This window comes from Camellia sinensis, chromosome 9 (assembly GCF_055761805.1).
Source record: "Camellia sinensis isolate YWXY chromosome 9, ASM5576180v1, whole genome shotgun sequence".
Classification (NCBI taxonomy): Eukaryota; Viridiplantae; Streptophyta; class Magnoliopsida; order Ericales; family Theaceae; genus Camellia; species Camellia sinensis.
In genome coordinates, this window is record NC_138969.1 from 82,056,508 (window position 1) to 82,070,799 (window position 14,292).

A 14,292-nucleotide genomic window follows, 5' to 3' on the forward strand; every position below is an offset into this window, starting at 1 on the left:
TTCAAAACAAGATGAAAACATGGTCTACTCTTACAACATGGACACGCATGTAACCATTTACCATGAATTCAACTCAAAACTCATTAATTCAACCATGCATGCAAGAAATGAGCTTCAATTCACCATTAATGACCCAAATCATGACTTAGTTCTACAATGAAGCATGAACCATGCAAGAACTAGTTCAATAGCATCAATAAGAAGATAAGATCCTTACCTAGAGCTTGAATTAGAAGACTAGGAGCTCAAATATGCAATCTATACTTCAATTCCTTCAATTCTCCAAGCAAAACCCAAGGTAGAATTCAATTCCTCTCACTCTCTCTCCTCTCTTCCCTCTTGGTCGGCAATGAGAAGGAAAATGGCTGAGGAAATGTTGTTCTTGGCTCAAGTATGTGTGTGAGATAGTGGCCACTCAATGGCAAAACGGTAATTAAGTCCAACTCTTCAATTGGCTTATTTTAATCTAATTTAATCATACCTAATCAATTTTCAGATACTTATACCATAAAATCACATTAAATATGAGGGTCACGTAACATCAATCGGTTTCTAGTTCGGCCGCCGATAAGGCCTTCAAATAGCAGTTTAAACATATAAACATGAACAGATAATCAGACAATTAAACAGATAGAATGCAATTAACTAACATATACTCAGTCAATTCAGTTTCAATTTCAGTCAGTTATCAGTTCCATTTCGCAGTAATCAATGATTAACGGTAATCATTCAGTCATTAATCAGTAAACAGTATGAGGGTTGTTACAGAATGCTTGTGCAACTACCTTGGGAAGGACCTCATGACCTGCGAGAGAAAGAAGTTTAGATTTCCACCGTTGGAGCTTGGAAAACATTTTTTCAATGAGGAAACTGTAAGGTTCAGCCTTTGATTTTCCCCAAGAAGATGGCAGTCCTAGATAATTGACATTTGAAGGTGCTCTGTTGATGCCAGTTAGTTGACAAATCTCCTCTTGACTTTCTTGGGGGACATTTGAAGCAAAAATTATATTGGATTTGTCAAAGTTGATAAGTTGCCCCGAAGCCTCACAGTATGTGTGGAGTATGGCCAAACTTTTTGCACTCTCTTGAGGATTCGCTCGAAGAAACAAAAGACCATCATCGGCAAATAAAAGGTGTGAGAGGGTTGGGCAATGTCTGGCAAGCTTTTCTCCGGAAAATTCACGAGATCTCAACCTGGCACTGAGAAGTCGAGAAAGCACATTTGACACCAAAAGAAAGATGTAGGGCGAGAGTGGATCCCCTTGGCATAACCCTCGCGACAGAGTTATAGCTACCATTTTAGCCCCATTAACAACAATCCCAAATCGAACTGTGGTCACACACTCCTTTATCCATTGGATCCATATAGAGTGAAATCCCATCCTTGCCAATATTGCCAACAAAAAATCCCATTGAATTCTGTCATAGGCCTTATTGAAGTCCAACTTAATTGCCAACGTCGGTGTGCCCATTCTCCGGATTTTTAGGGAATGGAAAGCTTCATGAGCAACCAGAACGTTGTCTTGAATCAATCATCCTGGAACAAAGGCAGACTGTTGCGGTGAAATGAGCTTACCCAAGACTCGTTTCAAGCAATTGGCCAAAATCTTCGTAATTATCTCAAGGCTGAAGTTGCACAAACTAATCGGCCGAAGGTGCGACAGTTTTTCAGGGTGTGTTACTTTAGGGATCAAAACCAAATTTGTTTGGTTCAATTCCTTCAATAGATAGCCACCATTAAAAAAACTCCGAACAACACCATAGATCTGAGAACTCACGCCCTCCCAGTATTTTTGATAAAAGAGGCCTAGAAAGCCATCCGACCCTGGAGATTTTAATGGTCCCAACTGGAACACTGCCTCTTTGATCTCTGCATCAGTAACCTATTGGATAAGAAAATTGTTCATCTCCCATGTTACCAAAGGCTCCACCACTGATAAAGCCGACTCCATGTCTTTAACTCTAGCATCTGAAAACAAATATTCAAAATACTCGCGTATATGGCTATCTAACTTAGTATCAGACTCTACCCACGTACCATCATCCTTCTAGAGCTTAAGGATTTGATTCCGTTGTTGTCTTTGGATAACAGAGGCATAAAAAAATGAAGAATTTATGTCTCCATATTGCAGCCATCTAATGCGAGATCTTTGGTGTAGGTGTTGCGGATCGGGGGCACACCAGGGAACTCAAACAAGCAATAACACACAAGATTTAACGTGGTTCGGCAAGTCGCCTACATCCACGGGCAGCGGATTCACTATATTGAACAAAAATGGTAAGAATTACAACACTCTCTGTAATTCTCTCTCTCTCTTTGCTCTCTAAGCTCACACCTCTCTGTTATCTCAGATGTACCTCTCAACTCTCCTTAGCTTCTCTATATATAGAGATTACAAATGCAAGAGAAAGTCTTTGAAATGAGCTGGCTGCCAGCCCATTGTTGTGCTTTCGGTGGCTTTCCAGATTGATGCTTCACATGGCTTCTCATGGCCTCATGGCCAACTCACATGGCCTCATGGCTTCCCCACCATGTAGCTGGCTGCCACTTTCCATCACATGGCCAGAATCTGTAGCCAATATTCAACAAATCTCCACCTTGGCGAGGATTCTCTTATCCAACATAGTGATCGATCAACACTGCCATGCACCCGAAGGTGCTCAGTTCCGAGAGATGTTGACCAAGTCCAAACAATGTTGGAACTTGATCCCAGAAACTACCTTTGTGAGCATATCGGCCGGATTATCTGCAGTACCAATCTTTTGAAGCAGAATATCCCCTTCATTCACAATTTCTCGGATGAAATGGAAACGAACATCAATGTGCTTGGTGCGGGCATGATGAACCTGGTTCTTTGCCAAACAAATGGCACTCTGACTGTCACAAAACACCTCAACGTGCTTCTGAACAATTCCCAAGTCTTCAATCAACCCATGTAGCCAAATAGCTTCCTTAAAGGCTTCCGTCACTGCCATGTACTCTGTCTCTGTAGTAGACAAAGCCACCGTTGACTGAAGCGTTGACCTCCAACTTACCGGCCCTTTAGCAAGCGTAAATAAATACCCTGTTGTTGACCGGCGTTTGTCTAAGTCACCAGCATAATCTGAGTCCACATATCCTTCCAAATTCTGCCCGAGTCGGTTATCTCTCTTGAACTTCAATTCTAGATTGACCGTGCCATGTATGTACCTTAGGATCCATTTCACTGCCTGCCAGTGATCTTTTCCTGGATCATGCATATACCTGCTTACCATACTCATAGCATGCGAGATGTCAGGCCGTGTACAAACCATAGCATACATTAATGCACCAACTGCATTTGCATATGGAACCTGTGCCATATGCTTCTGTTCTTCTTCTGTGCGTGGAGACAACGAAGCACTAAGCTTGAAATGAGGGGCCAATGGTGTACTTACAGCTTTGGTTTTCCCATTGATGCCAAATCTGTCTAATACCTTTTTCAGATACTGGGTTTGTGTCAGACAAACCGTGCCCTTCTTCCTGTCTCTCTTGATCTCCATGCCAAGAACTTTCTTTGCTTCTCCCAAATCCTTCATTTCAAACTCCCTTGCTAACTGTGCCTTGAGTTTGTCAATCTCCACCTTGCTCGTAGATGCAATCAGCATATCATCTACATATAAGAGCAAATAGATGAAGGAACCGTCGGGAAGCTTACGGAAATATACACAATGATCAAATTGACTTCTTGTGTATTCTGTCTCCATCATGAACCGATCAAATCGGTTGTACCACTATCTCGGGGATTGCTTCAATCCGTACAACGATTTGTTCAGCTTACAGGCCCAATTCTCTTTTCCAGCAATTTTGAAACCATCTGGCTGGGACATGTATATCTCCTCTTCAAGATCTCCATGTAAGAAGGCAGTTTTGACGTCGAGTTGGGCGAGCTCGAGATCAAACTGTGCAACCAAAGCTAACAAGATACGAATAGACGTGTGCTTCACAACAGGTGAGAATACCTCATTGTAGTCTATTCCTTCCTTCTGAGCATAGCCTTTAGCTACCAATCTAGCTTTGAATCTGATGTTGTCTCTGCCTGGAATGCCTTCCTTCTTGGTGTAAACCCACTTACACCCAATTGCTTTCTTGCCTTTTGGAAGTTGCACCAACTCCCAAGTCTGGTTCTTGTGAAGTGACCCGATCTCTTCATCCATAGCCTCCTTCCATTTGACACTTTCTGCATTATGCACGGCTTCTTTGAAAGTGTAAGGAACATTGTCTTCAATGATTGGAAGTGCATAGGCTACCATATCGGTCATCCAACTGGGTTGCTTAGTAACCCTTTTTCCTTTCCTGATTGCAATGGGTTCTGATTGTTGCGGAGCCTCTGGATCTTCATTTTCATCTGAACTCTCTTCAGAGCTATCCTCTGAGACTTCTTCAGGATGATTGATTGGCTGACTAGTCTTTGCTGGAGTCTCAAAGTCCACCTGCACTGACTTCTTCAATGCTTCCTCATTCTGTTGAGGATCTGGTTGCTTCAGCAATGCAGACTCATCAAAGGTAACGTCTCTTCTGATGAGAACTTTCTTTGATTCAGGGCACCACAGTCTGTATCCCTTGACACCATCACCGAAGCCCAAGAAGATGGCTTTCTTGGCTCTTGGATCCAACTTAGATTCTGTAACATGAAAATATGCTGAACATCCAAAGATACGTAACTGATCATAATTAGTAACTGGGACTCCTGACCATACCTCCATGGGAGTCTTCCCATCTAATGCTGCAGTAGGTAGTCTGTTGACAAGATGACGAGCATAGTTCAATGCCTCGCCCAAAAACGCCTTGCTCAATCCAGACTGTGACAGCATACACCGGACTTTCTCCACCAAAGTGCGGTTCATGCGTTTTGCAACTCCATTCTGCTGTGGTGTTCCAGGAACTGTGAAATGTCTCACTATCCCTGCATTCTGGCAAACCTCAAAGAAGGGATCTGATGTATATTCTCCACCATTGTCAGATCTGAGCTTCTTGATCCGTCTGCCTGTCTGGGTCTCAATCATCTTTTTCCACGTAAGAAAGATGTCTAAGACTTCATCTTTGTGTTTCATTGTATAAATCCAAACTCTTCTAGAGAAATCATCAATGAACGACACAAAGTAGTGTTTACCTCCCAACGAAGCATTCTTGGAAGGACCCCATACGTCGGTGTGGACGTAGGCTAGAATCCCTTTGGTACGGTGAATTGCAGTACCAAACTTGATTCTTGTTTGCTTGCCCAATACACAATGCTCGCAGAACTCAAGCTTCCCCATCTTGGCGCTTTTCAACAGGCCTTGCTTTACCAACCCTTGTAAAGCCTTCTCACCGACATGCCCTAGGCGCATGTGCCAAAGTTTGGAAGTGTCTGATGCATCATCTTCTGAGCTGGAACTGGTGGAGACAGCCACTCTCCCTGTGACTGTAGAGCCATCTAGGAAATATAAATTTCCCTATCGAGTACCCTTCATTGCAACCAATGCTCCTCGAACAACTTTAAGGACTCCACCTTTCATGGTTACTCTGTAACCTTTGGAGTCTAAAACTCCCACTGAGATGAGATTCTTGGTTAGATCTGGTACATACCGTACATCTTCAAGAATTCTGATTGTTCCATCATGGATCTTCAGTTTAATTGTTCCAATCCCCTTTGTCTGGCAAGCTTGGTTGTTGCCCATCAGCACAACTTCTCCATCGAACTCTCGTAAGCTCGAGAACCACTGCTTGTTAGGACACATATGGAATGAACATCCGGAATCTATTATCCATTCATCAGACTGGCCATATAATGAAACTGTGAAGGCTCCTCCTTCATCATTATCTCCATCTCGTGCAATATTCACCTTCTCTTCTGTCTTGTCTTTATTTGGACAATCTTTTGCCCAATGCCCCTTCTGGCAACAAGCTGCACACTCGTCTTTTGTAAGACGTCTTTTGTCTGAAGGTTTCCCCCTGGATTTTGAGCGAGACTTTCCTCGCCCTGTATTTCTTCTGTTATTTGTTCTGCCTCTGACTGTTAATGCCTCGGATGTTGAGTCCCTGTTTGCAGACTTATCTTTCCTTCTGAACTCATTGTTCACCAAGGCGTTTGCAACATCAATATACTTGATCTTCTCTTTACCGTACAGTAAAGTAGTAGTGAGATGATCATACGAGTCAGGCAAGGAATTTAACAATAACAGTGCTTTGTCTTCATCACCAACTTGATCATCCAAATTCTTCAAATCCGTAATAATTTTGTTGAAGTTATTTAGGTGTTCGTTCATCGAAATACCTTTAATGTAGTCGAAACGAAACAACCTCTTCCTCAAGTAGAGCCGGTTCTCAATGCTCTTTGTCATGAACTTATCTTCCAGCACCTTCCAAAGCTTCTTCGCAATATCATATTCTGTAAAGGCATACTTCTCCTCTTTTGCAAGGCAAAGTCGGATGGAACTGCAGGCCAGGAGATTCACCCTCTCCCATTCTATCTCGTCCAGGTCATCTGGTTTGTCTCCCAGAGTGAAGTGCAGGTTCATTTGGACAAGCATATCCTTAACTTCGCATCTCCACATGCCGAAGTTGCTGCTTCCATCGAACTTCTCTACCTCGAACTTGGCATGGGACACCGGGGCTCAATGCCTAGAAGTGCTTGTACTGGCTGAATTACTTACGGACTCAGTTGATCTAGATTCTGCCATTTTTTAGAAACTTCAATTCAAAAAAAAAAAACTGACCGTACAGATGTGTCCGGAATACTCCAAATAGTTGGGAAGCACTATTGAATCGTCAAAAACGGACTCCGAATGGCTCCGATCTGGAAAAAACACTTTGGACGGGTCAGATCTGCAGAATCTGGTGCGCTGAGATGCACCGGATAATTTCTCCGGTCAACGGCTCGGTCAACGGCGCAGGCGGCGCGGTCAACGCGGCTTGACGGCTGGTCAACTCGGCTTGACGGCGCAGTCAACTCGGCTTGACGGCTGGTCAACGCGGCTTGGTCAGCGGCTCAGGCTGACTGGGCAGGGCACGTGTCCGACACGTGGCTAACACGTGGCTGACTAGGTCGTCTTCTTCACTGAGCGGCGCATGGGGCGCGTGTGGCGCGTGGGTTTCACGCGCAATCTTCTCCTGGCGCGTGACGGCGCGTCGAAGTTCCTCTGGGCTCTGTTTTTGCTGTTCTGGGCTCCTCTCTGGGAGTTCTTCCTCCTGGTATGGTCAAAAGTGGATTTTGAGCACTTCAAAATCTGGGCACTTTCGGGAAAAATTTGATTTTTCGCAACCCGAGCTCTGATACCAATTGTTGCGGATCGGGGGCACACCAGGGAACTCAAACAAGCAATAACACACAAGATTTAACGTGGTTCGGCAAGTCGCCTACGTCCACGGGCAGCAAATTCACTATATTGAACAAAAATGGTAAGAATTACAACACTCTCTGTAATTCTCTCTCTCTCTTTGCTCTCTAAGCTCACACCTCTCTGTTATCTCAGCTGTACCTCTCAACTCTCCTTAGCTTCTCTATATATAGAGATTACAAATGCAAGAGAAAGTCTTTGAAATGAGCTGGCTGCCAGCCCATTGTTGTGCTTTCGGTGGCTTTCCAGATTGATGCTTCACATGGCTTCTTATGGCCTCATGGCTTCCCCACCATGTAGCTGACTGCCACTTTCCATCACATGGCCAGAATCTGTAGCCAATATTCAACAGTAGGTACATTTCCTCTCTTCTAAGCAACACTTTTATGTCCCTCTTTAGTTGATTCTGATGGTGCATATTTGCCTCGGTTGGAGGTTGTGCCTGGACCGCATCAAGTTCGGATTTTAGGAGGGCTAGTTGAATTTTATTATTCCCGAACACTTCTCGACTCCAAATTCGCAGATCATTCTTACATGCTTTGAGCTTTTGAACAAGTTTGAACATGGGAGACCCCGTAACAAATTGTGCCCAACCACTTCGATTAATATCACCACAGTCTGAATGTGTTGTCCACATTGTTTCGAATTTAAACTGTCTAGGGACACTTTTTAAAGGCAAATCACAACATAAGATAATATGGCAGTGATCAAAACCAATGAAAGATTCGTGAAATACCTGGGCTTGAGAATAGAGGACTCACCAATCTACAGAGGTAACATCTCAATCTAACCTCTCTCGAACATTGTGTTTGCCCATTTGATTATTTAACCAGGTATAGGTAGCCCCTTTGAATTCCAGGTCCATCAACTTGCACTCAGATAGTAGCTCTTGAAACTTCTGCACTTGACTCATCCGAACGTCCACTCCCCCTTGTTTTTCCCGAATGGATCCTATTTCATTAAAGTCCCCTACACAAAGCCAATGGTATTGATTTCCTGCAGTAATTTTCTTAAATGATTCCCAGAACTTGTTACGCACATTCCGTTGAGATGGAGCATAGATAAAAGATGTTGCCCACTGAGTGGGGTGATTAAATAAAGTAACAACACATTGAATATGATTCTTTGTTTTCTGTCTGACATCTAGCTGGAGGCTGTCATCCCACCATAAAGCTAAACCACCTAAATTCCCTTCCGGCTTAACATAATAGGAATTGACAAAATTAAAGCGTCATCTTAGTCTCTCAAGTTTGGAAAATTTATTCTTCGTCTCCATGAGGAAGACCAAGTTGGGGTGATAGGTTATACATAACCCTTGGAGGTTCTGGACTGCCAGAGGTCATCCCATCCCCTGACAGTTCCAGCTGAGAGTCAACATCGAGCGTGTGGCTGTTGAGGGCCAGCCACCAAAGCTCGCTCATTCGAAGAATTCCCTTCTGCCCCAGGATAAGTGTTGGGAACTAGCGAACAAAAATTCTTCCATTTCCATCTGAATTCGCCCCACCTCCAAAGGGAATTGGGTTGATATCCCATCCTCACACGGAACCATATCAACTGTCACATCCACCAGCTTGTGCACCTCTGGTCGGCCCCTTTTTCTCTCTTTTTTTCTTCGAGGTAAAGGAACCAAACTATGACTTGGTTCCAGAGAAGAAGCCAAAGGAGAGTGTGTTGTTTGGCACCAAGGAAGGGCTGGGTTCTCTGTTCTCTCCATTCGTTTAAGAAGCTTCCAACATCTTGTTATCTCATCCTCTTCTTGGGCCTTTCTTTTCAGAGGTAGGCTATTAAAACAACAATGGTGGAGGCCACAATTTTTGTGGCTTAAATGGCTCGAAATAGCCAAAACGACATCATTTTGACAATTTTGAGCCATTTGAGCCACAAAAATTGTGACTCTCAAACATTTTTTCTACTAAAAACTGCAACCATACACCCGTCTAAATATAGAGTCCTTTGCCCTCTAAAGTTGGGGCTATTAGATAGGCTAAGCTCCTCAATTCCAATGGGGCAAAGAGCCACCTATGAAATGGGCCCATGTGCTACAGACTGTTCCAATAGGCTCCCTGGGTCAGTAACAAAATAGGAAGGCCCACTACTATGTTCATGCACACTATAGGTAGGCCCATGAATGCAACCTTCCTCTCAAATCTCTTATGTATGTGGCCCACACTACGGATCAGTTACGCTGTGTTTGGTTGGGGGATTGCAGGAGGGATTTGGAAAGGGAAAGGGAAAAGTTAGGTAAAATGTAAGTAAAATATACCTACATTTCACCTAGTTTCACACACCTTTTCTCTTTCTCTTTCTAAATCCCTCTCAAAATTCCTCAATCAAACACAGTATTAAGGCATCCTAGCACCAGAATTTGGCTTTCCCACCACATCAGGTGCACCCCATTAGCCATCTGTCTCTCTGCTATGCTGTCACTCCAAGGATGATCCTTCCGTATCTGGTGCCAGAGTACTCCTCCCAGGTCGTGCTTCAATTCCACTACCGCACACAGACACCTCAGTACCTCTTGCCACTTCTCATACTATAACCCCACGCGCCACCCTTGGAAAGCCCTCCCCCAGAAAGTTCTTCAACCTGGCCTCCGCCTCATCCACTTGCCGGCGATAGTGGTCGATCGGAAACCCCGTGCTTGGAGCTGTGCCAGTTCTCATGTCCGGCCCAAACCCAGCGTCTTTACTCTCTACTCTGGATACAAACTTACACAAGTTATTAACATGACCAATGTGATCACAATCATAGCAGAAATCAGCCAGCTTCTCATATTTGAATGAGATCCATGAATCTACAGCCCTTCCTTGAGAGTCGCCCTTGCGCTTTAGGAAAAAACCTTTAGGAAGAGGTTGGGTGACATCAATCTTCGTTCAGATACGAAGAAAACTCCGGTAGAGAAGGAGCCTTTCAGTATGAGCTTCGACTCATAGTAAACACTCGAATTTACGCCCTATCATTTTGCCATTAGACTTCATAAGCTTTTCATTGGGCAACCCATGCACTTGAACCCAAAAGGAAACCCATCGAAACTCTATCTCTGCTGTCAGTGTATCCACCGAAAGCGGCTGAAGAAGTAACATATTTCCCATTACAATCCAAGGTGCCTTTGCCAAAATCTTCTTGCAGTTCTTGCAGTCCTCCAAATCCTCAAACGTGAACAGGAATTCATTCTCATTCCATGGGGCGATAGTGAAGGGCTGCCTCGTCTTCCAAGCCCCCATCAGAATAGAGGTCACAACTTGTCGATTTAGCTATTTAGATGCAAAAATATTCCCAATCAAACTACGATTAGATACATCCTCATTTTCCCCAGAGCCTTCCTCAAGGTCCAAAACTTCCTCCCCACAAGTAGGTAACTGGTTGTCCGCCATCGTCGAAATCGGAGCACTCTAAAAAGTAGCACCACATACATGAAGAAGGGAATGGCTTCTGTCCAGTCCTTAATCGGACTGGACCAGTCTTTAATCGGAATGGACCGTGTTGTTGGGTCCGTGGAGAGCCATTACGAGTCTCGTTTTGATAATCTGAACCGTCAATGTGTAGAACTCGTCGAGTACTATATGCCTGTAAAAAATCACGTTGATCAGATATTGATAGCTATGTGATTAAAATAGATTTTTGTCAACCGTTAATTTATTCACCGTCTATTTTTTTTATACAAAACTGATTTGATCACATAACTATCGATATTCGATTTACGTGATTTTTCACAGACATATAGTTCTCGATGAGTTCTACACATAAACGGTTCAAATTATCAAAACAAGACTCGTGGTGGACCCTCATGGGTACAACATCACAGTCTAATCCGATTAAGGACTGGACAGAAGCCATGCCCCACGAGGAAATAGGGATCAGTGGCCTTACCAAAGGGAACTTGTTTGGTAAGAATAAAGCTTCAGATCCCGAGAAAAAAAAAATTAGGATAACCCATAGAGCTACCCCAGGGTAGAGAGGCTCTCATAAATGAGAGAATAATAGATTAAAAAAGTTAATTTCATACCTTATAAATGAAGGCTTGAATTTCAAAAATTTTCCCCATAGATAAATATATAAAAATAGATTAAAAAAATTAATTTCATGACTTACAAATAAAGATAAGAATTAAATAATTAGTTTAAAAATGTAGTGTTTTCTCAAAAGGCTCCAAAGGTCTATTCTTAAATTCTCATTAAATTTTTTCTTTCCTACATGACAATCCTCTTTGATTGCCATTCATGTTTTCTTTTTTCCTTCGTTTTCTAATTGTTTGATTAATTAAAATAAAAATTAATTTCATAACTTATAGATAACGATTTGAATTTCAAAATTTTCCCCTATAGATAAACATATAAAAACAGATAAATAATTTGAAATTTTAATTTCATGAGTTACAAATAAAGATAAGAATTAAATAATTAGTTTTAAAAAAAAAATTCATAACTTATAGATAAAGATTTGATTTTGAAAATTCCTCCCCATAGATAAACATATAAAAACTAATAACTAATTAATAGAAACTAATTTCATGACCTTCAAATAATGATAAAAGTTACATAATTTATTTTTAAAAAAAATAGAATTACTCATCTTTTTTCCATCATTTTGAACTTTAATTAATTCCATAGCCTGTAGATAAAAATTAAATACTTAATTTAAAAAAAAAAAAAACTAACTACTCTCCTCTCTTTCCCTTCATTTTAAATTATTATTTTTTAAATCTTAATTATCAAATATTTACTCTCTTTTTCTCAAAATTCACACTTCCTAACTTACTCGCCTCATTTTTTGTAAGGGCAAATTACCAATACCCCCCTCGAGGTTTGACTAAAATACAAATTTTTTCCTGAGGTTTGGGAAATTATAAATTGGCCCCTGAGGTTTATATTTGCATCACAAATGATGGGGTAATTTGTTATGCAAATATAAACCTTAAGGGTAGGATGTAATTTCTCAAACCTCAGGGGGGAATTTGTATTTTAGTCAAACCTTAAGGGGAGTGTTGGTAATTTTTCCTTTTTGTAAAGATTTGTTGGTAAATGAAGTTTGATCAGATTAACTTATTTTATTTTATTTTATTTTAATCATTATCACCATCTTCATCTTTATCTTATATATTAACCCGATTTGTTGACATATTAAGTTTGGGAAAAATGATCAAAAAGTCCTATTTTAGGATTTGTTACTTTGTTTGGTTCCAAAGTTTTTCTAATACACATGGAAGTCCTATTTAGTTTGACGATATTACTTTGAGGTTCTATTTTCAATTTTTGGTATGGTTTGCTGGACGAATGTGCCCTTCCCACAATTAGAGTCAACATTCTAGGGATCACATACTTTCTCATCACGTTTCTGAGTGATTGTTTTTGGAAGGTGAATCCAAATCTTGGTTCAGATGGACTAAATAAGAGGTGATATTGTGGTGTGACATGGTTGTTAGGTCACGGAAATTATCCAATTTCCATCGTCGGAGTCCGATGAGGTTGTCGTTCGTTGCAAATAGGTATGGTGCGATTTTACATGTGTCGATGTCTTACTTCTTGTTGGGCATCTATGTGTGTGTTTGTATGTTTTGGATAAGCCACACGCACATGTGTTAAATTCACAGGCCTAAACAATCACATATTCGAAATTAGGTTGTAGTAAGTAGGAGGTTGATGATATTTCTGATCATTGATGCGAACATACATATGTATATCACATATCAATTTTTTCTTATGTGGACGAGGTTGTATTTCAAGAATGGAGGCCAATTTGATGTTATTGTGTTGTTATCATGCTATAAATGTCGCATACAACCTTTAATCTCCATACTTGTTAGGCGATTTGGTCAGTTATCTGTGTGGCAAGTTCCTAGTTTTGACACTAGAAAAGGTGTGTTTGTGTTTCAAGATCCTGGGATATAACAATGTAGCATTACAAAATGACACCAATATGCACAATATGATGTGCCTTGCCCGCTCTTTCCAGTTGCAACTTATCGACATTACTATTGAACTACGTAGTGGTGGGGGTGTTGGTATGAGTTATGCAAACAAACACAATGTCGAACCCAATTTAAGAGGCGTAAAACGGTCAAGCCATGTTATTGATATGGACGACGATGGTGATTTGTTACCTAATTTCTGTCTCCACAATGAGAAGGTGTTTTTCTCAGCCCCATAGGCTTACAGTCTAACCCATGTTGAACAAAGTTTCGGCACAATTGAGTTTTGGGTAGTCTTTTACAAGCATGTAGTGGAGTGTGGGTTCGAGTTCAACTATGTGAAGAATGGCTTGGTATGGATTACCACGGTGTGCAAGATGCGGGACACAACGGGATGTCAATGGTCGTTGAATGCACAGGCCTTAAATGTAAATGGTTATTTGTACCTTCAAAAAATGGGTTGACGAATAGCAAAGAACCCAAGATTTGGGTCAGATTTGGTGTCTAATTTCTTCTCAGACCGTATTCGGGACAAACCACTCATACAGCCAATAGATGTTATTTTTGACTTAAAAAAAGATTACAGACTAGAAATTATTTATCGTGTTGTGTGGTTAGGTGACAAAAAGGCTCAAGGCGAACTGTTTGGTACACATTCCATTTCGTTCGACCAATTGCATTGATATAGCAATGTTGTTGTGGATCACAACCTAAGAAATTATATCAACATTGATTACGATGAACAACAACCACCTATTTCAAAGATAGTTCATATCATTCAAGGCATGTATTGATGGATTCAAATACTGTCGGCCACTACTATTTTTGGATGGTATTTTTTTGAAGGGAAAATTCAAAGAAAATCTACTAGCTGCCACTGCCAAGGATGGAAACCAAGGTATGTACTTCATAACCATCCAATAATATTCCCAAGCATTGAACTCATTGCACTTGGCAAACAGTGTGCACAAATTTTTAAATACTATGCTCATTTGTGATAGTCCAAATGTTCGACAAGAATGTTAATCAGATCTTATTACCATATA

The 14,292-nt window shown here is 41.3% G+C and overlaps 1 long non-coding RNA gene across 1 annotated transcript; it reads left to right on the forward strand.

Moving 5' to 3' along the window:
• Positions 1-751: 751 nt before the first annotated feature.
• LOC145798669 (uncharacterized) lies at positions 752-9,021 on the forward strand. The gene is made up of 2 exons (XR_014340020.1): positions 752-2,159; positions 7,694-9,021. It is a non-coding gene; the product is annotated as an uncharacterized LOC145798669 (long non-coding RNA).
• The last annotated feature ends 5,271 nt before the right edge of the window (positions 9,022-14,292 follow it).